General features: G+C 39.5%; 1 non-coding gene across 1 annotated transcript; it reads left to right on the forward strand.

Annotated features, from left to right (window-relative positions):
- Positions 1-24477: 24477 nt before the first annotated feature.
- Positions 24478-24584, forward strand: LOC148562564 (small nucleolar RNA R71). The gene has a single exon (XR_015888081.1). It is a non-coding gene; the product is annotated as a small nucleolar RNA R71 (small nucleolar RNA).
- Positions 24585-27265: the final 2681 nt, after the last annotated feature.

Consider the following 27265-nt stretch of genomic DNA (forward strand, 5'->3'; position numbering starts at 1 on the left):
CAAGTTGCCTGTTGCAGAAGTGTGTCCCTCCATCACTAATGAGGGCTCTAGGAACTCCAAATCTGCTGAAGATGTTCCTTCTCAAGAAGCTTATTACAACCTTGTTGTTATTTGTTGCAGTGGATATGGCTTCTACCCACTTTGACATATAGTCTACAGCCACCAATATATAACTATTTGAGTTGGAGGATGGGAAAGGTCCCATAAAATCAATCTCCCATATATTAAATAATTCTAACTCCATTATAAACCTCTGTGGCATCTCATTTTTCTTGGGTAGATTACCAGCCCTTTGGCATTCATCACACCTTGACACCAAGTCCTTTGCATCCTTGAAAATGGTTGGCCAATAGAATCCGCATTGGAGCACCTTTGCTGCTGTTCTTTCTCCACTGAAGTGGCCTCTATACGCAGATCCATGGCATTGCCAAAGCACTTCTTGTCCTTCCTCATGGGAAACACACCTTCTCAAGATTCCATCAACACACTTTTTGAACAAATAGGGCTCATCCCAGATGTAGTGTTTAGCATCTTTGATTAGCTTTCTCCTCACGTGTTTGTTGATGTTGGTTGGTAGTTCACCAATAGCCTTAAAGTTAGCTATGTCTGCAAACCAAGGGACTTCTTGGATCATTATCAACTGTTCATCAGGGAAGCTTTCATTCACTGCAAATTAGTGTGCTTCTTTTTCTTCTTGCAGAATCTTTGAGAGGTGGTCAGCCACTTTGTTCTCTGATCTACTCCTATCTTTAATTTCAATGTCGAACTCTTGGAGTAGCAGGATCCATCTTATTAGTCTGGGCTTAGACTCTTGTTTGGTAAGCAAGTATTTGAGTGCTGCATGATCAGTGAATACAATTACTTTAGAGCCAATAAGATATGATCTAAACTTATCAAAAGCAAAGACTATGGCTAAAAGTTCCTTCTCTGTAGTGGTGTAGTTCCTTTGATTCTCATTAAGGACCTTGCTAGCATAGCGAATAATATGTATTAGCTTGTCTTTCCTCTGTCCTAGAACAGCACCAATAGCAAAATCAGATGCATCACACATTAATTCAAAGGGTAGATCCTAGCTAGGTGGTGCTATAATAGGTGCAGAAGAAAGTCTATTCTTAAGTTCATCAAAAGATACCATACACTCTCTATCAAAAACAAAGGGAGTATTTGAGACAAGTAGGTTGCTAAGGGGTTTTGTAATATTTGAAAAATCCTTAATGAACCTCCAATAGAACCCAGCATGTCCCAAAAAGCTTCTGATTTCCTTGACATTGCAAGGTGGAGGCAACTTCTCAATTACTTCCACCTTTGCCTTGTCCACTTCTATGCCACTTTTAGAGATCTTATGATCAAGAACCACCCCTTCAATCACCATAAAATGGCACTTCTCCCAGTTTAAAACCAGGTTGGATTCTTGGCATCTCCTTAGCACCATGGCAAGATGACAGAGGCAATTAGAATATGAATTCCCAAACACCGTGAAGTTGTCCATGAATACTTCTATGAACTTCTCAACCATGTTCGATAAAATGGAGAGCATGCACCTTTGGAATGTTGTAGGTGCATTGCACAATCCAAAGGGCATCGTCCGGTAAGCAAAAACTCCATATGGACAAGTAAATGAGGTTTTCTCCTGGTCCTTAGAGTCTACAACTATTTGATTGTAGCCAGAGTAACCGTCCAGGAAGCAGTAATACTCATGTCCTGTGAGTCTTTCAAGCATTTGGTCCATGAAATGTAAGGGAAAGTGGTCTTTCCGGGTGGCTTCATTAAGTTTCCTATAGTCAATGCACATGCGCTATCCGGTCACTGTTCTTGTAGGTATCAGTTCATTCTTCTCATTTGACACCACAGTGATGCCTCCCTTCTTAGGCACTACTTGGACAGGGCTTACCCAAGGGTTGTCTGAGATGGGGTAAATCACCCCTGCTTGCCACAACTTCAGCACTTCTTTCTGGACCACTTCATTCATGGTTGAATTCAGCCTTCTTTGTTGTTGTCTTGAAGGCTTAGCACCTTCTTCAAGTAGGATCTTGTGCATACACATTGAAGGACTGATTCCTTTTAAGTCTGCAAATGTCCAGCCTATAGCATCCTTGTGTTGTTTCAGCACTTGGATCAGCTCCTCTTCTTGCTCCTTACTCAAGCTTGAATTGATGATCACTGGGTAGGTGTTGTTGTCACCCAAATATGCATATTTCAAGCTTGGTCGTAGGGTCTTCAGCTCTAGTTTTGGTGCCTCTACTTTCTCGTTGTCCTTGTGGTTCAGCATGATTGAATTCTCCATGGTTTCTTGTGGTAGTTCTCCACTTGATGCTTGTTGCTCTAGCTCCGTAGTTCCTTCACATTGTTCTTCTTCCAAAACTCCTTGAACTATCTGTTCTATGGTGTCTACCATCATGCATTCTCTTATGGATTTCTTAGGGTAACTCATTGCCTTAAAGACGTTGAAGACCATCTTCTCTTCATGCAGTCTCAAGACTAGTTTCTCTTTTTGCACATCAATGATGGCTCTAGCAGTAGCTAAAAATGGCCTTCCTAGGATAATTGATGTGTTAGTATCTTCTTCCATATCCAGCACAACAAAGTCAGCTGGGAATATGAATTCTCCCCCCTTTCACCAATAAGTCTTCCACTACCCCATGTGGAAACTTGAATGTTCTGTCAGCTAATTGGAGTGTCATTCTTGTTAGCTTGGCTTCCTCAATCTTCATCCTCCTCATCATGGTTAGGGACATAAGATTGATGCTAGCTCCCAGGTCACATAAGGTTTTCTCGATATTGATATCCCCTATGATGCAGGGGATTTAGAAACTTCCTGGGTCTTTCATTTTCTGAGGGAGTTTCCTTTGTATGATGGCACTATACTTCTCAGTTAGCACTATGGTCTCTTTTTCTCCCCAGTTCTATTTTCTTGTCATGATCTCCTTCAAAAATTTGGCATAAAGTGACATTTGCTCCAATGCTTTAGCAAATGGTATGTTGATTTGGAGCTTTTTGAAAATCTCTAAGAATCTAGAGAACTGGCCATCCTTCCCATCCTTTCTCAGCCTTTGTGGGTATGGTGCCTTTGGCACATAAGGCTTCAAGATTGGCTTTGACGAGGATGTGGCAATTGGGTCTCTTCTTCATTCTTGTTTCCATACTTTTCTACAGCTTCTTCTTCATGGTTGCCCTGGCTTGAGGTTGCTTCTTCTACAACTTTTCCGCTTCTAAGTGTGATGGCCTTGCATTCCCCTCTTGAATTGGTCATAGTATCACTGAAAAATGTATGTGTGGGCATTGGGATTTGCTTGGATAAAATCCCTACTTGTGCTTCCAGCTTCAAGATTGATGCGCCTTGATTCTTCAAATTTGATCTGTATTCTTCTTGATTGGCGTCTATCTTTCTTTCAGCCTGTGTTTGTCTCTTCAAGAGGGTGGAAATGGCTCCTGTCAGCTGTGATGACTATTGTGCTATTGCAGCCTCTACTCTCTCAAAGTTTCTCTTGATCTCACATGGTTGCATGGTTGAGGTTGATGTATCTTGCTGGTGGTTATTGTGTGTTTACTGGGTGGAGTGGTATGATGTGTTTTGTGAATTGTGGTAGGGTCTATTATTGCCTGATTGATGGTTGGGGTTGTGAGTGTTGTGTTGGGTGGATTGGTATGGCTTGTTATGGTCTTGGTTGTGGCTTTGTTGGTTCTCCCATCCAAAATTTGGGTGGTTCTTCCAACCTGAGTTGTATGTCTTGGAGTTTGGATCATATGGTGGTCTAGAATTGTTCACATAGTTAGCTTGCTCCCATTCACATTCAACTTCTGGTGCATCTCCTTCTTGTTGAGGAGCTTGGACTTGAATGGCTGAGACTTGATTACTCTCCATCTTCTTGGTCAAGGCTGCTAGTTGTGTAGTAATCACTTTGTTTTAGGCTAACAGGGCATCCATTGAATTAAGCTCCATTACTCCTTTCTTTTGAGTTCTTTCTGAAGCATAGAAATACTCCTTCTCAGCCACAGTCTCAATGACATCTATGGCTTCTTCAATGATCTTCTTCTTATTGAGTGAACCTCCTGAAGAATGATCTACTGCCTGCTTTGACTCATATGACAGCCCTTCATAGAAGATGTGTAGTTGCACCCACTCATTGAACATATCTGGTGGGCATTTCCTTGTCAAGTCTTTGAACCTCTCTCCGGCCTCATAGAGTGTTTCACCATCTTGCTGTTTAAATGTTTGCACCTCAGCTCTTAGCCTGTTGACTCTCTGTGGAGGGTAAAATCTTGATAGAAATTTGTTTACAACATCATCCCATGTGGTTAAGCTCTCCTTGGAAAATGCTTCCAACCACTTTGATGCCTTATCTCTGAGTGAGAAAGGGAACAAAAGTAGCTTGTAGGTGTCAGGATGTTGACAAACGGATTTTTGCCAGTAAAGAAATTCACAAATAAATTCTCGTTGAAAGTATAGCTTCTAAACCAACAAGGAATCCTTTTGTACAAAGGTTTGGTTGTCACAAGTAACAAACCCCTAGTAAAATTGATAACCGAAGTGTTTAAACCTCAGGTCATCTCTCAAGGAATTGCAGGGAAGTGTGTTTATTATTGGTTACAAAATTGTATCTTTTGGGGTTTTGGATAGGAGACAGGGAAAGTAAATTGTAGAGAGAATAAAATAATAACAATAAAAAGTCTTGACTAGGAGAGATTAATCATAAGTTCTATCCTTGTTGGATTTTCTCAAGTGGAATAGCAAGAGGTTGTTGTTTTCACTTAGTTAACCCTTACTAAATAAAGGAAAGTCAAGTGATTGAGCTAACTCTTATTCGCAAATCCTAATCCTCTCCCTTAGGAAGAACTAGCGTTAGTAAATAGAGAATTAGCCAACAACTTTCAATTTAACTAATCACTTGAGTATTCCACTTAATTAGTAATAGGTTGTTGTTTCTACCTAGTTAACCCTCAACGAATGAAGGAAAGTCAAGTAGTTAAGCCAACTTCTATTCACAAGTCCTAATCCTCTCCCTTAGAAAGGATTAGCGTTAGTAACTAGAGAGCAGGTCAATAACTTCCAATTACCAATTTACTCTTGAGTCTTTCCAACTCAAGGGTCTCCTATTAATCAACTCCAAAGTCAAGTATAAAGCCTACTCCATTGACATGGATGCCAATTTTACATACATAATCAAGGGGTAGAAAGAAGGCATAATAATCAAATTAATTGGAATGGAAGTGAGAATAATCAACGGATAAAGAAATTAAATAGAAAAGTATCTTTTGCATTAATAAATTTCAAAATAGGGGACATCCAATTGTAACTCTGAACAAGTAAATGGAAAATTAAAAAGAGTAAGGGAATAGAAAACAAACTAGAATAATAAAGACTTCACGGAGGTAGCAACTCTTTGTAATATCCAACTCAAAAGCATAAAACTAGGAATCCGAAATTCTAGAGAGAGGAGAGAGTCTCTCTCTCTAAAAGCTACATCTAAAATCTAAAATTATGAATAATGAATGTTCTCCCTACAAATGAATAGATTCCCCCATTTATAACCTCTAATCTGTGTTTTTTGGGCCGAAAACTGGGTCAGAAACAGCCCAAAAATTGCTGGGGGCGAATTCAAATACGCTGATTTTTGTAGATGCGATGCATGCGCGTGATGCACGCGTGTGCGTCACCTATCTTCAAGGCAACTATGGTAAATTATATATCATTTTAAAACCACGGATGTTAGCTTTCCAACGCAACTAGAACCGCCTCATTTGAATCTCTATAGCTCAAGTTATGGTCAGTTAAGTACGAAGAGGTCAGGCTGGACAGCTTAGCAATTCCTTCAGTTTCTTGTATTCCTTCCACTTTTGCATGCTTCCTTTCCATCCTCTAAGCCATTCCTGTCCTATAAACCCTGAAATCACTTAACACACATATCAAGGCATTGAATGGTAATAAGAGAGGATTAAATATAGCAAATTTAAGGCCAAAGAAGCATGTTTTTAATCATAGCACAAATTTAGGAAGGAAAATGTAAAATCATGCAATTAGTATGAATAAGTGTGCAAAGACTTGATAAAAACTACTCAATTGAGCACAAGATAAACCATAAAATAGTGGTTTATTGGGTGTACACCATTGGACTTTACAGTATCACAGATCCTCAAGAATGTAGTGAGATGTTGGTTTGGGTCCTCCTGGGCACCTCCTCCATATGAACAGTTATTCTGAACAAGTGTGATGAGTTGAGATTTCAACTCAAAGTTGTTGGTATGGATTGTTGGCTTCAGAATGCTGCTGCCACAGTTTCCTGGATTCGGGTTGATGTAGAAGCCTAAGACTCTCCTCTCTTGCCCAACATGATTGCCAGCATCTCCTCCAACATTGTCTTGTACTTCGTCATCCATGGTGGTTCTCAGATCTTCCTCCACTAGTTCCTTTCCAACTATGCCTTTGCCTCTAGCCTCTCTTCTTAGTCTAAGGAAGGTCCTCTCAGGTTCACTATCAAAGGAGGATGAAGTTTCTCCCCTTCTACCTGTCATACATTCAACAAACAGCAAGTAGAGGACTAGTGAAAGAAACACCTTAGTTAAAATTAGTGGTTAACTTGGTTGATGCAATTAATCAAACAGTTAGAAGAATAGAAATATGGACAATGGATAACTAAAATGATCTCAGCAAAAAGACATAAATCAGAATGGAAAAAGAAATTAAAGAACAACAATAAAAAAAAGAATTAACAAGGTAATAAAAATGCTTAATCTAGCTCTCCAATCAATTTAATCATTGTCAAATTCAAACCAATCCCTGGCAACGGTGCCATAAAACTTGATGAATCGGAATTCACACCCTACAAATTTTTGGATTATGAATCCGTTCTTTTGGCAAGTGCACCAAAATTATCGTCAAGTAATAACCCACAGTGGAGTGGGATCGTATCCACAGAGATTGGTAGATTTGAACAATTTTAATCAATTGGTGAATTAGTCAAGCTAAATAGGATAGATTGTGATTGCAGAATTATAAATGGGCAGAATCATAAATGACTCAAAAGTAAAGAAAAGTAATAAAGTGTAGAAATGGAAATAGCAACAATGTAAAGGGCAGAAGCTTTAAATGACATAAATGTAAATGGGAATGGGGATTTGCTGAATGTAAAAGAAGACTATAAAGAAAGTGGAATATAAGAATAGGGAAATTCATTGAGATCAGGAGATGTTGTCTCTTTGGATTAAATCCAGCTCATATCCTCTTTAATCATGCAACTCATTGACCTCTTGGCAACCATGATTGATTGAGCCCCAATCCCTTGGTGACTCAATCTCTCAGATCTTGATCAATAGCCAATTCCTTGGTCTAATTGCTCATGAAAAAAGATATGCTTGGTCCCTGATTATACCACACATCATCATAGGTCCAAGTAGAGGGAGGATTATATGTCACCATATCCAAACACCAAAACCCAGATCCTACTCAAGTGTGAGAAGGGATTTCTAGCATGGTTTCATGTTTCCTTTTCTGAGGTTCCCATAAAACCCATTTTGAATTCAATCTCTTTCCCAAGATAATTGAACACTAAGCATGAAGAACGAAATTTCTTCTAGCAAATCAAAGAGAAGATGAAGAGAAGAAGAAATTCACTATCATTAATCCATCAAGTACAACAGAGCTCCTTCTCTCAATGAGAGGGAATTTAGCTACTCATAGCTAAGAGAAAAGTACTCCAGATAGAGAAGATGATGATGAAGTGAAAAGTAAATCTAAATGTTCTATTCCACAACTTAGCTTTCTAACTACTTAACCCCCCTTTTTCAGTACTTTTTGGGTTTATTTATACTACTCCTAGCTCTAAAAATAAAGGAAAATACAAAAGTAAAAATAAAAATACAATTTGGAGGGAAAAAACTCAATAAATGTGATCTCCCAGCTGGCGTGTGGCTGGCGCTTCAGTGGCGTGCCACGCCTTCCTCTGATTCTGGCTTGGCATGCCATGCCCAGCTCGTCAAGTGGAACGCCCTCCTTCATTAGCATCCCTGGCATGCCACGCTTTCGAACCCAAATGGCACGCCCAGGCCTTCTCCCTCTTCTTCTTGTTTCGGGAAAGTTGAACTAGCGTGGCACGCCCAGGGCCTGGCGTGCCATGCCATTTGTGTGCTTGGCTCCTTCGCTGGCGTGCCACGCCCAGTATTCAAGTGGCATGCCCAGTTCTTCTTTTGGTTGATTGGTGATGATGGCGTGCCACGCCTGAGACTCAAGTGGCACGCCTGGGTGGAGAGTGGTAGCTGGCGTGCCACGCCTTCGATACCAAGTAGCATGCCCTTATGGTTGTCCTCCTATCTCCCTCTCTGGAAAATATAACTAGCATGCCACGCCCAGAGACTGGCATGCCACGCCCATAATTTTGCCTTGGTTTCCAGTAGCTGGCGTGCCACGCCCAGCATTCAAGTGGCACGCCCAGGTGAGACTCTTGAGCTGGCGTGCCACGCCTTCGATACCAAGTGGCACGCCCAGCCTTTGCTTTGGCCTTCTTGTACGTTGGTGTGCCATGCCTGGATGCTCAACTGGCACGCCTAAGTGAGGGTGAGGGCTTGGCGTGCCATGCTTTTGACCTCAAGTTGCACGCCTAGACCTTTAGCCTGCAGCCCCTTCTCTGGATTCTTGTACTAGCGTACCATGCCATTCTTGCTCAAGTGGCACGCCCCTGCAATTGTGGTTTTCTTAAGCTTGGTGTTCCACGCCTGGATGCTCAAGTGGCACGCCCAAGTGACTTTTGAAGCTGGCGTGCCACGCCTTCGATACCAAGTGGCACGCCCCAGTAATGATTCCTTCTGGAGTGATGAACTGGCATGTCACGCCCATGGCTCAAGTGGCACGCCCATAGTAAGTGATGGGCTAGGCGTGCCACGTCCAGTTTGACGTGCCACACCCCTTTAGTGGCATTCATTGTTGTTCTCTGGAAAACTGTACTGGCGTGCCACGCCCATGTAAATGCTTTGAGAATCCCCTCTGGACTTCAGTACTGGCGTGCCACGTCCAGCTCCTGGCATGCCACGTCCAGCTCCTGGCATGCCACGCCAGTGCATTTTGTGGCGTTTGCTCCAAGTGGCACGCCAGTTTCACACGCCCAACTTGTTTTATTGTTTTCTTCCCCTTTTTTATGTCTTTTTCACCTGAAATTCAGCACAACTCATTTCAAAGCAATGTACTATAATATTTATCAAATATTGCATGAATTGTAATGATCAAATGAGGTTAAGATTTTTTATGGTCCTTTTTATGCAAAAAAAAAAAAAAAGATAGATGATGCAAGTCATCATAGGTTGTAAAAGATATGGGAAGGATATGGAGCTATGTTGGATGTATGTAAAGTTATTTTGAGGTGTAAAACTTTAGTTTTGAAATGAAAGTTTGGTAAAAATAGAGGTTTGCATTTTTTTTAAAAAACTTGGTCTTGCCCCAAAGTTTGGTAGGCCATAACTTGGTTTCTGGGCCCTCAATTTCTGTCAAAATTATTTCATTCAAAAATTGGGTCTATAAAGTTTATGCCGTTTAAAGAATGGACAAAAATTAATTTTTAACAAAAAATTTATGCGCATCGGAAGTTTGGTGTGCAAAAGTAGATTCTGCAGGACTTAACAACTTTTCAACAGTTATGGAGGACATGCGTACGCGAACACATACGTGGCGCAGACTTTGGGCTCTATCCATACGTCCCACGAATGCGGGCATGTACATGCATACACGAAAGAGGGATTTTACAAGCTCGCATATGTGGGACATCTTCCCTGTTCGAGGGGATCACGTACGCGGAGGAAGGTCGCGTTCGTGAGTCGGGCAAAGGACACTCCCGCGTATGCAAAATATGGCATGCGTATGTGGAACCCTGTTTTTGGAAAAAGTGAATTTTGTGATTTCAACCTATTTTCTAACTACTAAACCTCTATGGTTACCTTCTAAAGTAAAAAAAAAATAGTTCTTACTATAGTGGAAGAGGGTGAACCTATGAAGGGTAGTAACTTGGAAGCGAAGAAAGATTGTGAAGTGGTGATTTATGATGAGAAGTGCTGGAACATTGATTATGTGATGAATAATGGCCGTAATGATAATGATTGATTAGATTTGAATGAACATGTGACTTATTGCACTTCTTTTATTTGAGATAGGAGTTTCCCTGGGTAGATGCAGTGGCTAACCACCACTTGCTCCACGTTGAGACTCGATACTCTATTGATCCTACGTTGCAAGATGTGGACGGGCACTTTAACTCCCCAAAAATTCTCCCAATGAGCTAAATTTGATTGATTGATTGATTGTAAAGCTATGCATAGACTCTTGGCGATGCGCACACAGAGGGACTGTCCAGGATTAGCTACCAAACATGTTGGGTTTGGCTATATAACCGACAGATGAGACACATTAGCTATAGGGCAGGCATACATCATGTGCATTTGTCTGTTTTGTTTGAGTTTGCATTACTTGAGAGTGCTTATTTGATCAATTATGCCTAATTGTTATATGTTTTTATTTATTGTAACTGTAATCTATCTATGTTTTTTTTGTCTGTATTATATGTCTGTGCAATTAAGAGATCTCTTGTCTAGCGAAGGAGTGAGGAGGGTTGTTCCCCCAGAGTTTTGGAGGGTTACAGGAAAGTGAGAATTGTTGGGATTAAGTTATATTTGGATTAGAACCAAAGTACCTTGGAAATCTTACCTTTTTCTGGTTAAGTCTATGACTCTAAGTTTTTCATTTGAGTGTTCGAATTCTAGGATCGCCTCTGACTTTTCCGGGACCTTATATATTATGTATGTTGGCACTATTACTATGCTGAGAACCTCTAATTCTCATTCCATACATATGTTATCATTTTTCAGATGCAAGTTGATGAATCCATATTTTACGATATATTTTGGTTTGATTTGAGTAGATTTCATCACATAAACCCACATTTATTCATCTAAATAGCATAGTTTTTTTAATTCTCTCTAGATTTGTGCTTAATTGTGAAAACATGCTTTTTAGGCCTTAAAATAGCTAAAATTAATTCACTTTAATCCCATTTAGTGTCTTGATGTATTTGTTGAGTGATTTCAGGTTTCTAAGGCAAGTATGGGATGGAAGAAGTGAAGAGAAAAGCATGCAAAAGGGAAAAATTATGAAGAAAATGAAGTTTGGAAGTTACTGCAAAGGTGTGTATGCATAGTAATGCGTGCGTACGCACAACGGTGACTTCGTGCAAGGATGCGTATGCACCAAGTGTCGTGCGTACACACGATGGGAATTTTGCGCAACTGTGCGTACGCACAGTGTGTCGTGCGTACGCACGCGTGCATATGCGTGAGGTCATTAATGCAAATCACTGGGGTGAATTCTGGGCCTCCAAAACCCAGTTCAACTCATTTTCTGAAGCTATTTAAGGCTAAAGTGAAGAGGAATGAAGGGGGGCAATTAGGTTTAGCTTTTATGATGTTTTTTCTTAGTTTCTAGAGAGAGAAGCTCTCCCCCCCCCCTCTCTCTAGAATTAAGGTTCTTTAGTCTAATTTTTTGTAATTTCTACTTTTAATTCTTGCTTTCATTTACTTTTCCTTGTAATTTATTGTTATTGCATCTTTGTTCTTTCCTTCTATTTGTTATTTCATTTCTTTGTTCTTTTATGTTTATGACACTTTGTTATTTCAATTTACATTTAATGCAATTTATGTTTCATGCTCATTTAATGCTTCTTTTAGTTGTTATTGTCATTTTCTTACTTTTGGGAGTTAGTATTTATTTTTAATACAATTTAATATTATTTTATTTTCATGCACACAAAGTATTTGATAAAATGCTTGGCTTAGTTTTTATTTAGTTTTTCTCCACTCTTAGCTTGGAATTGTTGATTTTGGTGATCCTTGAGTCATTGATGTCCATTCTTGTTTATATATTAGAGTAATTAGTTGATTTGGTCTCTCTTGACTCTATGTGACCCCTTAGTGTTGACATAGGACTTATAGATTGAAATCAACTATGCCTATTTGACTTATCCTCGATGTAGGGTTGACTAAGTAGGATTAACTCTTCATAATCATCATGTGTTTGTGGTCAATGTCTAGGATAGGTAGCCTTAGCTCTCAATTGCTTGCCAAGAGGTTTCTTGCACTTTAAGTTTACTTGCTTTGACTTTTATTGCTTTGATGTTTACTTTCTTGCATGTTTAGTTTTCACACTCTTGGTTGACAAATTAGATGTTTGGGTGGAATTGAGTTGTGGTTGTCCATTCCGCATTGTGTGTGAATTGTTAATTGGTTTGGTTTCCCTTGACTCTAAGTGACCCACTAATGTTGACTTACGACTTAGGGATTGGGATCAATTATGCCCTTTTGACTAATTCTCAAGTAGGATTGACTAATTAGGATTAATTCTACACAATTGCCATGTTTGTGGTCCATAACTAGGATAGGAATCCTTGATTACCCACTTTTTGCCAAGAGTCTTCTTTAACATTTAATTTACTTGCATGTTTATTTATTTTTTGCATATTTACATTTTCTTGCCATTTACATTTCTTGCATATCTTGTTATCCAAAAACCCTAAAAACATCCCATAGCCAATAATAGACACTTAATTACAACTCTTAGGGAGAACGGCCCGAGGTTGGAGTACTCTCGATCTCGGTTACTTTAATTTGAATTTAAAACATTTGATGTGGGAATGAATTGTCAGTCTAGACTATACTTTCAACGATGTGATCCTATTTTGTGAAAATCTAGATCGACGATAAATTCTTCTACATCACAAGTCGAGAGATACCTCGCTAAGCGTCTGGAGTTTCCTTTGGCAAGCGAAGTTGGGATGCTAGAATATATGTATTGACTTTTCCTCGGTGTATGCTTTACTTTGTTCCTCCTAGAGGCTTCATGGAGAAATAGGAGTTTGTGTCATGTATTTTGAGTACCTTTTGGGATGTATATATATGTATATGATATTCTTTGGCCGGCTTTGGATTCACAGGTCGTGCCCAGGGCTTGATATATTTGTACCTTTGATATTCTGCTCTTTATATACATGTACTTTTCGTTCTTCCTATTTTAAGTTTTTGTACGTCAGCGTTGCGCTTTTCTTTTTACGATTTTGTTTAAATCTTCTTTCAAGGCTACTCGTTATTAATTCCTTTCAACTATTACCATAAATGTATATTTTATTTTAGAGGTCATAATACCACACCACCTCTATTTTATGGCTTAAGCATAAAGCTCTGTGTAGTAGGGTATTACATGTTTCAAACCACACCATAGGTCTACCAATGCTCCAACGAGAACTAAGTCAATTAACTCCAAAATGATATCAACATAGTTCGAACGAAGGGCATGGTGTAACACCCTACCACACAAAGCTTTACACCTAAGATATAAAACAGAGATGGCGAGGCACTACGACCTCTAAAAGTATATATATTGAAAGAAAAGGGGTACGACGAAAACAAAATCGAAGGTACAACGCTCACGAGAAATGGAAAGATAGAAAGCTTATACAGAAAACCAAAAGACAGATATATAAAAGTAAAGTTCCAAATGATAGTTATATAATCAAGATCTAGACTTGACCTGCGAAGCAAACGGGGCTAGGACATATATATATATATATATATATATATATATATATATATATATATATATATATATATATATATATATATATATATATATATATATAACTCAAGAATGAACCAAAAGATAAACGTAATTTCTGTTTCTCCAAGTCAACCTCTAGGAGGGACAAAATACAAAATACAAGGTAGAGAATCTATTATATACGTATAAATACAAAACAAAAATACAAATGCCAAGTCTTAAGATAGTTCTTCGCTTCTAAGAGTCTCCAGAATGCTCATATACAGACAAATAATACAAACAAGAAAAAATACAGATAAAATGCAGTTACAACTAGTAGAACATATAGCAATTAAGCATAGATATTTAAATAGGCAAACCCAAATAATTCAAACTCAAACAAGACAAATAAATGCATATGATGTATGCCTTTTCTACTGGCCATGAGCTTACATGTCAGTTACTTTTCCAAAACCCGGCACACCCGATAGCTAATCTGGATATCGTATCTCTGACATGCCTCCACACTTTTGCGATATAGTACTCGTCACACTCTCGGGATATAGTGTCCGTCACACTCATGGGATATAGTACCCATCACATTTTCTGGGATAAAGTGTTCTCACACTCTTAGGATATAGTGCCCGCCACGCTCTTGGGATATAGTATTTGCCACGCTCTTGGGATATAGTGTCCGACACACTTCTAAGGTAAAGTGCTCCCACACTCTTGGGATATAGCGTCCGCCATGCTCTTGGGATATAGTGTCCGTCACACTCATGGGATATAGTGTCCGACACACTTCCTAAGGTAAAGTGCTCCCACACTCTTGGGATATAGCGCCCGCCATGCTCTTGGGGTATAGTGTCCGTCACACTCATGGGATATAATGTCTGACACACTTTACAATAGAGAGAAAATGATGCAACAAAACAAAACAGAACATACATTCACACTTTGCATTCATATTCATTGTCTTCATAATCACTTTCAATCATTCTTCTTCCTCATTTCTTACTCGGAGCAGGTGGACAATACTACTGTATCTTACCCGGAGTCTCAGCTCGTACCTGATCAAGTGGATAACACCAATGCATCTTACCCGGTCTCATATATCTCAATCAATCTCGTCATATCTCATTCAAAGTTCATAATTAACTTATTTCTCCTCATTCTTCTTTCTCATAACCAACTATTTCATCAAATATCTCTTAACTCGGCCACATTTCATTACTAATATTATTATTTTCATTATTTACTTCTAATTCAACATTACTAATGCCTCACTATAATTAAAACTAAGTTTTAGGTCCTTAGGGAGTAAAAATAGAGGTTTGAAGGTTAGAAATTAGGTTAAATTTACAAAAATGCATTTTTCCAAAAATAGGATCTCGCGTATGCAAACCCTATCCGCGTACGTAAGTACGCTAAGCAGAATTGAATGGCCGCATATGCACGCCATATCTCGCGTACGCGAAGGGTGTAATTCTCCATTTCGTGTATGCAACCATTATCCGCGTACGCGAGCATTCCAGACAGTAGCAAATTCCCACATACAGAGCCATATGTCTGCGTACGCGGGCCCTGTATCTTCTTAAAAAATTGTTACAAAACCTGTAGAAATATTTTTGCACACCGAACTTTCAACGCGCATAAAGTTTTTGTTGGAAACTATTTTTAGTCTGTGCTTCGAACGGCGTAATCTTCACAGAACCAATTAAAATAAGTTTGGAAAAGTTTATACAAACAATTTGCTAAACCTCTATTTTACCTAACTTCCTATGCAAAACCAACATTTTACACTTCAAATACTCCAAATACATCTAACACAGCTCCACATCTTGTCCCTACCTTTCACAAGCTACCACACCATAATTTGGGCAACTTTATTCCAATAATTTCTCAATTTATATAAACACAATTTATCAATTACCAACATTCACAATTTCACACTCATTACCCACATCAATCATCATCAAAATCATCAATTATCAACTCATTTCAAAAATACTCAACAATTTCATTAAAATTACTAGCTCTCAACATACATATATGCTTCAACCTATTTTATGGTCATCTAACCTAAATTTTTACGAAACATTATATATTAGCTACGAGAGACCAAAATTGTACCTTGGCCGATTCCTCCCTAATGCTCGGAATGCCACAACCACCACCATTCCACCAACGTCCCAAACACCAAAATGCACACCAGCAGCAACTCAGCCTCCACGGTCTAAAATCAAGCTTCCAACACCACCAATTTGGTCCCAATACATATACTCTAAACCAATACCAATTAATATCACACAAGAATCAACATAGGGTTCTCAATTATTAATTATTTACAAGAGTTAGAGATTTCTCACCTTACTGACAGAAATTAGAACAAAACCCGGCAAGCCCACAAGGCTAGTTTGATCTTAAACACTAAAATTCAACAAAATCTCAACACTTTTACTCAGTTTTCAAAATTGGCGAAAGAATAACTGGGTGTGAAATTGAGATTTTCTTACCAAATTGTTCAGTGAGTTTTGTAGAGAATTTCAAGACGAAGACGTGGCTGCTGACCGCTTGTCAATCAGAGCTCCAGAAAGTTACGTGGGATTGAAATTGAAGCAAGGGTTAGGGTTCTTTTATTTCACCCTTTCCCACACATTTCAGTGTGTTTCATTGTGTTGGGGAAGGAGAAAAGCTGATGCTTATTTGTTTTAGTGAATTGGGTTAGGTCCTGGGTTCGGTTTAATCAGTTTGGCCCGTTCGATTAAATTTTGGATCAAAATCTTTAAAATTAGTGTTAAAATTTGTGTCTTAATTATTTCTACCTCACTAAACTATAAAATTTAATTTTTTAATTTTTTTTAAATAATAATTAATTTATTAACTAATTATTTATTAATTTTTTGAAGTTTACACATGCAATAATAATTATTCGAAGTTTACACATGCAAGATAGAGCGTCCTCTAAAAATTATATCAGCATTGTTCGAACGAAGGACAAGAAGGATAGAGCACCCACCATTGTGCCACAAATCTTCTTACCACTATATATGCTAAACATGGGAATGTCTTTGGTAGGAAAAGTATTTTCCAAACCTTGGTGGACCAGGTAGAAAGATGCCATATCAATGGCTAGGATGGCGTCCATACAAAATTTGTTTAAAATTGTATGTTTGACCTAAAATTTAATGAATTTGCAGAACGGTCCAGCATAGTTTGGTTCGGTTTGAGTTTTATAAACCAGCTTATATACTTTTTGGAGGAAATTTTTGTGTGTTATGGGTTTTAGAACGTGGGCTACCATTGTCCCCCCCCTCAAAAGTCTGTAATACAAAACCCATATCCTAAAAAGCACCCATAATTACGACGATTGTTCTGATGGTCATCATCCTCAGTCCAGCAATCAAATGGGGACAAGATTGGAAGGGTCTCTTTTTCAATGGCAGCGACTGAGGGAGAGCTCCATATGCCCAGCGATAGAACTCAATGCCGACGAGAGGGTTCCAGGATGGGAGATTCAATGGCGGAGATGTCTGACGGTCTGATACAAAGCGGCGACGACACCTAGTGAGCGTTGCAGATCTTGGAAGGATGCGGAAAGGGGTCTGTGAGGGGAGATAGGAAACAGAACACAGCCACTCCTAAGACACAGTGACTTGATGAAGATGCCATCTTGCAAAATGGTGTTGCCAAGAAGAAGTTCGTAATGGACACAGCAATAGAGGTGGAAACGAAGATACAAGACCCGTGTGGAGGAGGGGAATTGTTTGGCGATGGGCAAGTTGTTGGTTTCGGGTCCGATCGTCGCAATGGGCCTGGACTCCTATCGAAAAAAAAAGGGACGAATACTATTCCATTACCTTAATAATGTCACCCCAACCCTTAATGCATGGAAACTTGTCTCTTAACAAATTTCCCTCGACAAGTATACCGAATTGTCGTCAAGTAAAAACTCACAATAGAGTGAGGTCGAATCCCACAGGGATTGATTGGTCAAGCAACTTTAATCAGAGGAATGTTCTAGTTGAGCTAAGAAGAAATTGAGTTGATATTTGCAGAAACGTAAATGGCGGAAAAGTAAATAACAGAAATTATAAATACTGGAAATAAAGAGCAAAATGGAAATGGCGGAGAGTAAATTGCAGAATCTTAAATGGGGATTTGGGGAAATGAACATAAAAGTAAATGGCACAAAGTAAAGAGAATGGGTAAGATCAGAAATGGGGAATTCATTGGTCTCAGGAGATGTTGTATTCTCCGGATCAAGTTCATTCTCATCTCTTCCTCAATCAATGCATTCATTGATCTCCTTGGCAATCTTAAGTGATTGGATTCCAATTCCTTGGCAACCCAATCTCTCAAATCTTGATCAATAGCCAATTTCTTGGTCTAATTGCTCATGAGAAGAGATGACATGTATTCCCAAATCAAAGTGTTGGTAGGATTATATGTCACCATATCCATCCAAACCCCAATTTGGTCCAACATGAGAAAGCATTTCTAGCATGATCTCTTCCTTCCTCTTTCAAGGTTCCGAAGAGATCCAAGTATGAATAGCTTCTTTTCCAAGACAACTACCTAATTGGATGAAGATTGAAAGCTTTCTAGTAAAATCAAGAGAAAAGAAAGAAGAAGAATAATGAAAACTATTATTGATCCATCAAATTACAACAGAACTCCCTAACCCAATGAAAGGGGTTTAGTTGTTCATAGCTCTGGGAATGGAAAGCGTAAATAAAAAGTACATTCTGAAAACTCAAACTAGAAAGTGCAGGGAAAGTAAAATATACAGAGTGTAGTTCTCCAATATGCCAAAAGCTCCTTCACTAGTTTAAAACTACTCCTATATATACTACTCTTCTGATCTTCTAGTTGGCTTCTTCAAGTCTTGGATATGGGCCTTTGGATCTTTAGTTGAAGCAGTTACAATCTTCAGTGGGCTCAGCTCTGCTTGCAGAGAAAGTGTGAGTTAGGCATGAACGTTAGTTAGGACGTTAGTGGTGTTAACGTTAAGTGAAAGTGTGGGTTCGAGAACGTTAGTGACGATCACCTTTTTCACTAACGTTCCAAGCCAAAATTGATTCACGTTAACTTCAATGTTAGTGGCACTAACGTGACCACTAACGTTGCCTCTTGGTCCTTCGCAAACGTTATTGGCATTCACCTTTTCCAATAACGTTGCTTATTGCCCCCTTTCCCCACGTTAGAGTTCACGTTAGTATAGCTAACATGACCTTTAACGAGGACATGCCTATTCTTTGAGAGCGTTAGTGACACTTACCTTTGTCACTAACGCTCCAAACGCCCCTCCTTCCCATGTTAAAGTTCACGTTAATTAGATTAACGTGACCACTAACATGGTGGTGATTGCCATCTCCAACGTTAGTGACAAAGGTGAGTATCACTAACGTTGGTCCATCAATTCTTCTTCCACGTTAGCTTTCTCGTTAACGTAGTTAACGTGGCAACTAACGTGGGCAATAGTAGCTTAATCCAACGTTAGTGACAAAGGTGAGTGTCACTAACGTTGGCAATTCCTTGTTCCTTCCACGTTAGAGTTCACGTTAATGTGATTAACGTGACTCTTAACGTGGCCAAGTGTGCCCCTTCTTCCAACGTTAGTGGCATTCACTTTTACCACTAATGTTGGAGCTTCACTTCTCTTCCATGTTAGCTTCCACGTTAACATAATTAACGTGGTAACTAACGTGGGCTATAATGGCTTTCGAGGGCGTTATTGGCAATCGCTTTTCTCATTAACGTTGCAAGCTAGCTCCCATTCAACGTTAGTGGTCACGTTAATTAGACTAACGTGGCTACTAACATGGTTCTTCCTTGCTTCCTTTGTCCTGAAATCAAGCAATTAAAGTGTATCAAAGCTCTATTCCAAGTCATGAGATCATGCATTATCCAATTTGTCATTAAATTCATGCATAATTCTCATGAAATCATGTAAAGTTCACAATGTTTGCTTGAATCAAGATGTAAGTGAATATCTACCCAAAACTTGCTTATTTACTTAAGAAAATGCATGAAACTACCCTAAAACAGTAAAGAAAAGGTCAGTGAAACTGGCCAAAATGCCTTGGCATCACGACACCAAACTTAAAGCTTGCTTGTCCCTAAGCAAGTACTGAAACATAAGAATGATAAATGAAAGAACAAGAGGAACAAGTTCTTATTATAGAAGTAAAGCTCTTGGTTTATGGGGTTTCATGCATAGCAACTTAGGTTCATTCCTTTACTGGTTTCTAAGTCCTTATCATGCCTTTGAAAACTTGCTTGATTGCATCTTATGAGATCCTTATTCTTTGATCCTCCCCCTTTTCAGGGTTTATTGCATCCTTAGGCTAACTGCTCTGTGAGGGGGCGACTCTTTAAAATAAGCTTTCAGCCAACACTCCCGAACCAGTTGGTTCAAGGTGCTAGGTGTTGAAACACCCCTAAAGACTTACTCCCTCAAGTCTCTCTCCCCCATACATGCACACCACAAGCATATGGTTTGTTATTTTCTTTCCTTGAGGCCTTGGTGTCCAGCACCTCTTTGGGTTACTAAATGTTCTGTAGCAAGGTTGCTCTTGATAGTGGATTTTCAGTTGATAATTCTGGGTTAGTTAACCCAAGTTATCAAGTGATGAAGCACTCCTAAGAACTTATTCATCCAAGCAGATCCTTGGTATATGATCACCACAGACACATCCCTCAAGATTTAAACCCTTGGTGCCTAGCCTTATTTCTTATTACTTCTCTTTCTTTTTTGAACTCTTATTGTTCTTTCTTTTTCTTATTAGGATCTTGTTGTTTGGTTAATCTCATAGAATGTGTTTCAAGCATGTAATTCAGTGCATAAGTGTCCTTATACCTTACAGGTGAACCAACTTAGCTAACTTATTACCACACCACAGACCTTGAAAACTTACTCTACAATGTGAACTCCACTCTGGTTTTTCTTTTCATAACATTCATTTTCATTAAATTCAAAGGGCAAGCATACAAGTAAGTAGGATGAAAACGAAAACAGGTAACTTGGACCAGCACACATAGACTTAATAACTGAAAATGCTAAAGACAGAATTGAAAATTCCTAAGCTACTATGGAAGCATGTTCTATTTCATACATGATTTTCCTTATTTAGACTTCAAAAAAAAAGATAAAACGAAGAGGGAACTCCACCACTTTTTACTCACGGGGCTGCCCATGCTCTCCCTCTTGTTTGTCCTCTTTGTGTTCGCTTGAGTTTCCTCGTATCCGTGTCATTCTGACTCTTTTCCAGTCTTCAAGTGCTTTCCTTACTGATTCATGACTCCTTTCAACTTTTTCTCTTTCTTCTCGCGCTAAGTCATCTTTCACTTCTTCATATCTTGTGATTCCCGGATGCAATATAGGCAGTTGTCCGACTAAGTATCCGAGCTTGGCTTGAGTGTTCACATGATGTCCAGTCTCACTCATGTAAACTCCTTCTGAGAATGCTCTGTATTCATCGAAGAGTTCTGCCTGTTCTAATTGTTTCTGATGCATCTCATGTATGTGTGCACCTTGATGTGCTTGGATATTAATTAGCTTTTGGATGGCTTCTTGTTGTTGATCTTGCCTTTGTTCTATCCTGTGGAAGGATTCACCCCATTGTTTCCCTTGTTCCAGTTGCTGCTCCATCATTTGCTTTTGCCACTCCTCCTGTTGATTCATCCATCTGAAAAGTGATTCTTCTTGGCGGTTCATCATTTGTAGTTGAATTGGAATGTCAACTCTGGCAGTACTTTCTTGTGCTTGATACGTTCGAATTGAAGCTCATGGAAAGCGATTTTGAACCTTCCTTCGTCAAAAGGAATGCTCTCCACTGGTGTCTTTCCCTTTCGCCTTTTGGAGCTTGATGATGCCATGAGTGACTTTTGATATGTGAAGGTGTTGAAGGGTGTGGATGGCTGATGGAATTTGGCCTCGTTAGAGTAAGGTATAATTAAGGGAGTGGGTGAGAGTGTCTTTGATGGGGTAAGAGGTGTTGGGTTCCGAAAGTGAGACGTACAAGGAATGGAAATTGGCATGTGGAGGGGGTACGGAATAAGAACCACTTATATAGAAAAGTGGTGAGTAAATGAAAGGTGTGGATTGATGGTATGGGTGTATGATGAACAGATGAGATTTAGTATGGGATGGCCACAAGGATCATCACTTTTATGATGGGGTTGGTTCGGTCTCCAAGGGTGTCATTCTTCCAATGTTGCATGGCAACATTTTCCAATGCATTCCCCTTGAAGACATGTGTATAGTCCCCTCTTTTTGAAGTGGCCAAACCCTCCTTCTTCACTTGTCCCATCAATTCCTTCCAATCTTCCATTCATTACCCCCTGAAAAAGAAAAGAATGTTATTAATAACTTTTTGGATAATGGCGGCAAAATAAAAAAAAAAGAAAGAATAACTACTTTTTAAAATTTTTGTTTTTAAATGACTAAGTGCTATTCATGAATGCAAACCAACTAATTATTTAGTTATCCATGTATGCAACATTGGTGACACCAAACTTAGTTTGTGGCCATGTGGTGTAAAAAGATTTGTTCAAGGTTCTAAGAGTGACATGATATGAATTACATTCATGTCCTCTTAGTGTGCCTTGAACACCAAACTTGTTCTTCACTATATGTTGCATAAAAGGATTCATTCAAGTATATGTCAAAGTTGATTCAGAATGCATGAACCTTGCATTATTAACTACTTTAAAAGCATATAAAACATGGGTTGCCTCCCATGAAGCGCTTCTTTAGCGTCACTAGCTTGACGTTCTGCCCTTATCAAGGTGGTTGGTAATGCTTCAAATCTTCCCCCCTTACAATGAATCTATCTCCATTGGCTTCGTTAAGGATTTCCACATGTTATAATGAGAGAATTCTGTTGATGGTGAAAACTTTAGGCATCTGAGATGGGATGGTGGGGAGATGAGGTGGGATAACTGGGATATAAGCTGAGATCACTTTATCCCCTGGAGAGAAATCCTCTGTAGGGATCTTCTTGTTCCTCTATCTCCTTGGTGCCTTCTTCTTTGTTTCTTTTAGTGTTGTCTTGCTCTTTGTGGCCTCTTTTTCCAAGGAAATTTTGTTGCTGGTCTCATATGACTCTGGTGATTTTGGCTCTTCTTGGTTTTCTGTTAGCTGTGACACCTTCTGATTGTTTTGCTTACCAGCCAAAGGGATTTCCAGGTGTACAGTTTGTGTTTCAATGTTTGTTTCTTCCACCAGTGCCTTGTCGTGATCTTTCCTTGGTTCCTTGTTTTCTTGATCTTCTTCTTGTGAGGGTTTGAAGACATTAAATGTGAGTTGTTCATCATGTATCCTCAGTATTAGCTCTCCTCGCTCTACATCTATAAGCGCTCTGGCTGTAGCTAGGAATGGTCTTCCCAATATAATTGGGTGAAGGTGACTCTCTTCTATTTCCAATATGACAAAGTCTGTGGGAAGGAAGTAGTTCCCAACCTTTACCAACACGTTTTCAACCACTCCTACTGCTTGTTTTTTGAGTTTTGTCAGCCAGCCTGATGACTACGTCTGTGGGCGTTAGCTCATTAATCTGCAGCCTCTTCATGAGGGATAAAGGCATTAAGTTGATGCTTGCTCCCAGGTCACAGAGTCCTTTATCAAACCTTGTTTCTCCTATAGCACAGGGGATGTGAAAATTCCCTGGATCCTTCTTTTTTGTAGGCAACTCTGGTTGAATGAGAGCACTGCACTCTTTATTCATCACTATTGTTTGCCCTCCTTTGAGTGAGCTTTTCCTGGTCAGCAGCTCCTTCATGCACTTAATGTATGAGGGCATTTGTTGGAGAGCTTTGATGAATGGTATGTTTACATGGAGGGATGCAAACATGTCGAGAAACTTTGAGTATATTCTCTTTTCTACACCACCCTTGAGTCTTTGGGAAAAAGGTGCATAGAGTTTCAGAATCTCCTTCTGTGTAATTTTGGTTTCTTAGTGACCTTTTTCCTGCTTCTCTGCTGAGGTGTCTCTAGGTTGTACGAATGGTTTGTTCAGCTCTTTCTCAGTCTCCTTATCACTTATAGTGACCATCTTGCATTCTTTTCATCTTACTTTCTTTGCTTCACCTCTCGGGTTTTTCTCTGTGTCACTTGGGAAGCTGTCAGTAGGTTTGGGAATCTTCTCAGAGAGGTATCCCACTTGAAATTCTAGCCTCTTGATGGTGTCTTCCTGGTTTTTGATATTGGCTCGCACCTCCTCCTTGAACACCTTGTTATCTTGGATTTCCTTACATATGCCTTCAAGTAGAGTCTCAATCCTTGAGAGTCTATCTTCGGATGATGGTGAGTTGAGATTGGAGGGATGAGAAGGGCTATTTTGGTTTTGATATAGATGTTGAGGGGTGTTGTTAGGTGGGTGCTGATATGATCTCTGTGTGGAATGTTGGTGAGCTGTATTGTTGTTGGGGTTGTGACGTCTCTAATCTTGGCCATGATCTTGTTGATTTTTCCATCCAAAGTTTGGGTGGTTCCTCCAACCAGGATTATAAGTTTTAGAGTATGGATCATGGGTCTACCTAGGTGAGTTTCCAATGTAGTTGGCTTGTTCCTGATTACCCTCTGCCTCTGTATTCACTCCTTCTTGAGCTGCTGATGAGGTGGTGATTGCTGCTACTTGGTTTCTTTCCATCGTCTTGGTAAGGACAGCCAGCTGCTTGGTGATCATCTTGTTTTGAGCCAGCAGTGCATCCACGTTGCTTAGCTCCATCACTCATCTAGTGTTGCCTCTTTCAGAAGCATAGAAGTAGTCATTCTCAGCTACAGTCTCAATGACATCTATGGCTTCTTCAATGGTCTTCTTCTTGTTCAGAGATCCCCGGATGAGTGGTCTACTGCCTTCTTTGATTCATAAGAAAGACCTTCATAGAAAATGTGTAACTGCACCCATTCATTGAACATATCTAGCGGGCACCTTCTTGTCAAGTCCTTAAACCTCTCCCATGCTTCATAGAGAGTTTCACCATCTTGTTACCTGAAGGTTTGTACCTCAGCTCTCAACCTGTTGATTCTTTGAGGAGGATAGAATCTCGCCAAGAATTTGTTCACCACATCTTCCCAGGTTGTTAAGCTCTCCTTCGGAAAAGATTCCAGCCATTTAGATGCTTTGTCCTTGAGTGAAAAAGGGAACAAAAGCAATCTATAGGTGTCGGGATGAACACCATTAGACTTCACAGTATCACATATCCTCAGGAAGGTGGTTAGATGTTGATTAGGGTCTTCTTAAACACTTCCTCTGAATGAACAGTTGTTCTGAACAAGGGTGATGAGCTGTGGCTTTAGTTCAAAGTTATTGGTATGTATGGTTGGCTTTTGGATGCTACTTTCACAGTTTCCTGGGCTTGGGTTGATATAAGAGCCTAAAACTCTTCTCTCTTGTCCAGCATGATGCACTGGACCTTCTCTGCCATGGTTGTGAGCCTCTTCTTCATGATGATTCTCCATATTCTCATCCATGTCTAGTTCAAAACACTCCTCCTCTTTCTCAGCACTAACAACTCTCTTTCCTCTTGCTTCCCTCCTTAGTCTAAGGAAGGTCCTCTCAGGTTTAGAATCAAAGGAAGTTGAAACCCCGCTTCTTCTACCTGTCATACAACCAACAAGGCACAAGCAAGAAGGAGACAAATGCAGGAAGTATTCTTGTCAGAAATGCTGTTAGTGTGAGTGATGCAATATATCAAACAGTTAGTGGGTTAGTGAACTGAACTGTAACAAATAAGAGAACACCACAAACGGGTAAGGGGTAAAGGAAAGAAAATAACTAAAACTGAAGTAAATTACTCAAACAGAAATTAAATCAAACAAAAGAAAAAAATGTTCAATCTAGTTATCCACCAATTTAATCATTGTTGATACAAAATCAATCCCCAGCAACGGCGCCATAAACTTGATGCACGGAAACTTATCTCTTGACAAATTTCCCTCGGCAAGTATACCGAATTGTCGTCAAGTAAAAACTCACAATAGAGTGAGGTCAAATCCTACAGGGATTGATTGGTCAAGTAACTTTAATCAGAGGAGTGTTCTAGTTGAGCTAAGCAGAAATTGATTTGATATTTTCAGAAGCGTAAATGGCGGGAAAGTAAATAACAAAAATTGTAAATGCTGGAAATAAAGAGCAAAATGGAAATGGCGGAGAGTAAATTGCAGAATCTTAAATGGGGATTTGGGGAAATGAACATAAAAGTAAATGGCAAAAAGTAAAAAGAATGGGTAAGATCAGAAATGGGGAATTCATTGGGCTCAGGAGATGTTGTATTCTCCGGATCAAGTTCATTCTCATCTCTTCCTCAATCAATGCATTCATTGATCTCCTTGGCAATCTTAAGTGATTGGATTCCAATTCCTTGGCAACCCAATATCTCAAATCTTAATCAATAGCCAATTCCTTGGTCTAATTGCTCATGAGAAGAGATGAAGTATGGTCACTGATTATACCACATGTATTCCCAAATCAAAGTGTTGGTAGGATTATATGTCACTATATCCATCCAAACCCCAATTTGGTCCAACATGAGAAAGCATTTCTAGCATGATCTCTTCCTTCCTCTTCCAAGGTTCCGAAGAGATCCAAGTATGAATATCTTCTTTTACAAGACAACTACCCAATTGGATGAAGATTGAAAGCTTTCTAGTAAAATCAAGAGAAAAGAAAGAAGAAGAATAATGAAAACTATTATTGATCCATCAAATTACAACAGAGCTCTCTAACCCAATGAAAGGGGTTTAGTTGTTCATAGCTCTGGGAATGGAAAGTGTAAATGAAAAGTACATTCTGAAAACTTAAACTAGAAAGTGCAGGGAAAGTAAAATATACAGAGTGTAGTTCTCCAATATGCCAAAAGCTCCTTCACTAGTTTAAAACTACTCCTATATATACTACTCTTCTGATCTTCTAGTTGGCTTCTTCAAGTCTTGGATATGGGCCTTTGGATCTTTAGTTGAAGCAGTTACAATCTTCAGTGGGCTCAGTTCTGCTTGCAGAGAAAGTGTGAGTTAGGCATGGACGTTAGTTAGGACGTTAGTGGTGTTAACGTTAAGTGAAAGTGTGGGTTCGAGAACGTTAGTGACGATCACCTTTTTCACTAACGTTCCAAGCCAAAATTGATTCACGTTAACTTCAACGTTAGTGGCACTAACGTGACCACTAACGTTGCCTCTTGGTCCTTCGCAAACGTTATTGGCATTCACCTTTTCCAATAACGTTGCTTATTGCCCCCTTTCCCCACGTTAGAGTTCACGTTAGTATAGCTACCGTGACCTTTAACGTGGACTTGCCTATTCTTTGAGAGCATTAGTGACACTTACCTTTGTCACTAACGCTCCAAACGCCCCTCCTTCCCACGTTAGAGTTCACGTTAATTAGATTAACGTGACCATTAACGTGGTGGTGATTGCCATCTCCAACGTTAGTGACAAAGGTGAGTGTCACTAATGTTGGTCCATCAATTCTTCTTCCACGTTAACTACGTTAACGTGGCAACTAACATGGGCAATAGTGGCTTAATAGTGGCTTAATCCAACGTTAGTGACAAAGGTGAGTGTCACTAACGTTGGCAATTCCTTGTTCCTTCCACGTTAGAGTTCACGTTAATGTGATTAACGTGACTCTTAACGTAGCCAAGTGTGCCCCTTCTTCCAACGTTAGTGGCATTCACTTTTACCACTAACGTTGGAGCTTCACT

The sequence above is a fragment of the Arachis ipaensis genome, chromosome B6 (assembly GCF_059453495.1).
Source record: "Arachis ipaensis isolate K30076 ecotype BB chromosome B6, ASM5945349v1, whole genome shotgun sequence".
Classification (NCBI taxonomy): Eukaryota; Viridiplantae; Streptophyta; class Magnoliopsida; order Fabales; family Fabaceae; genus Arachis; species Arachis ipaensis.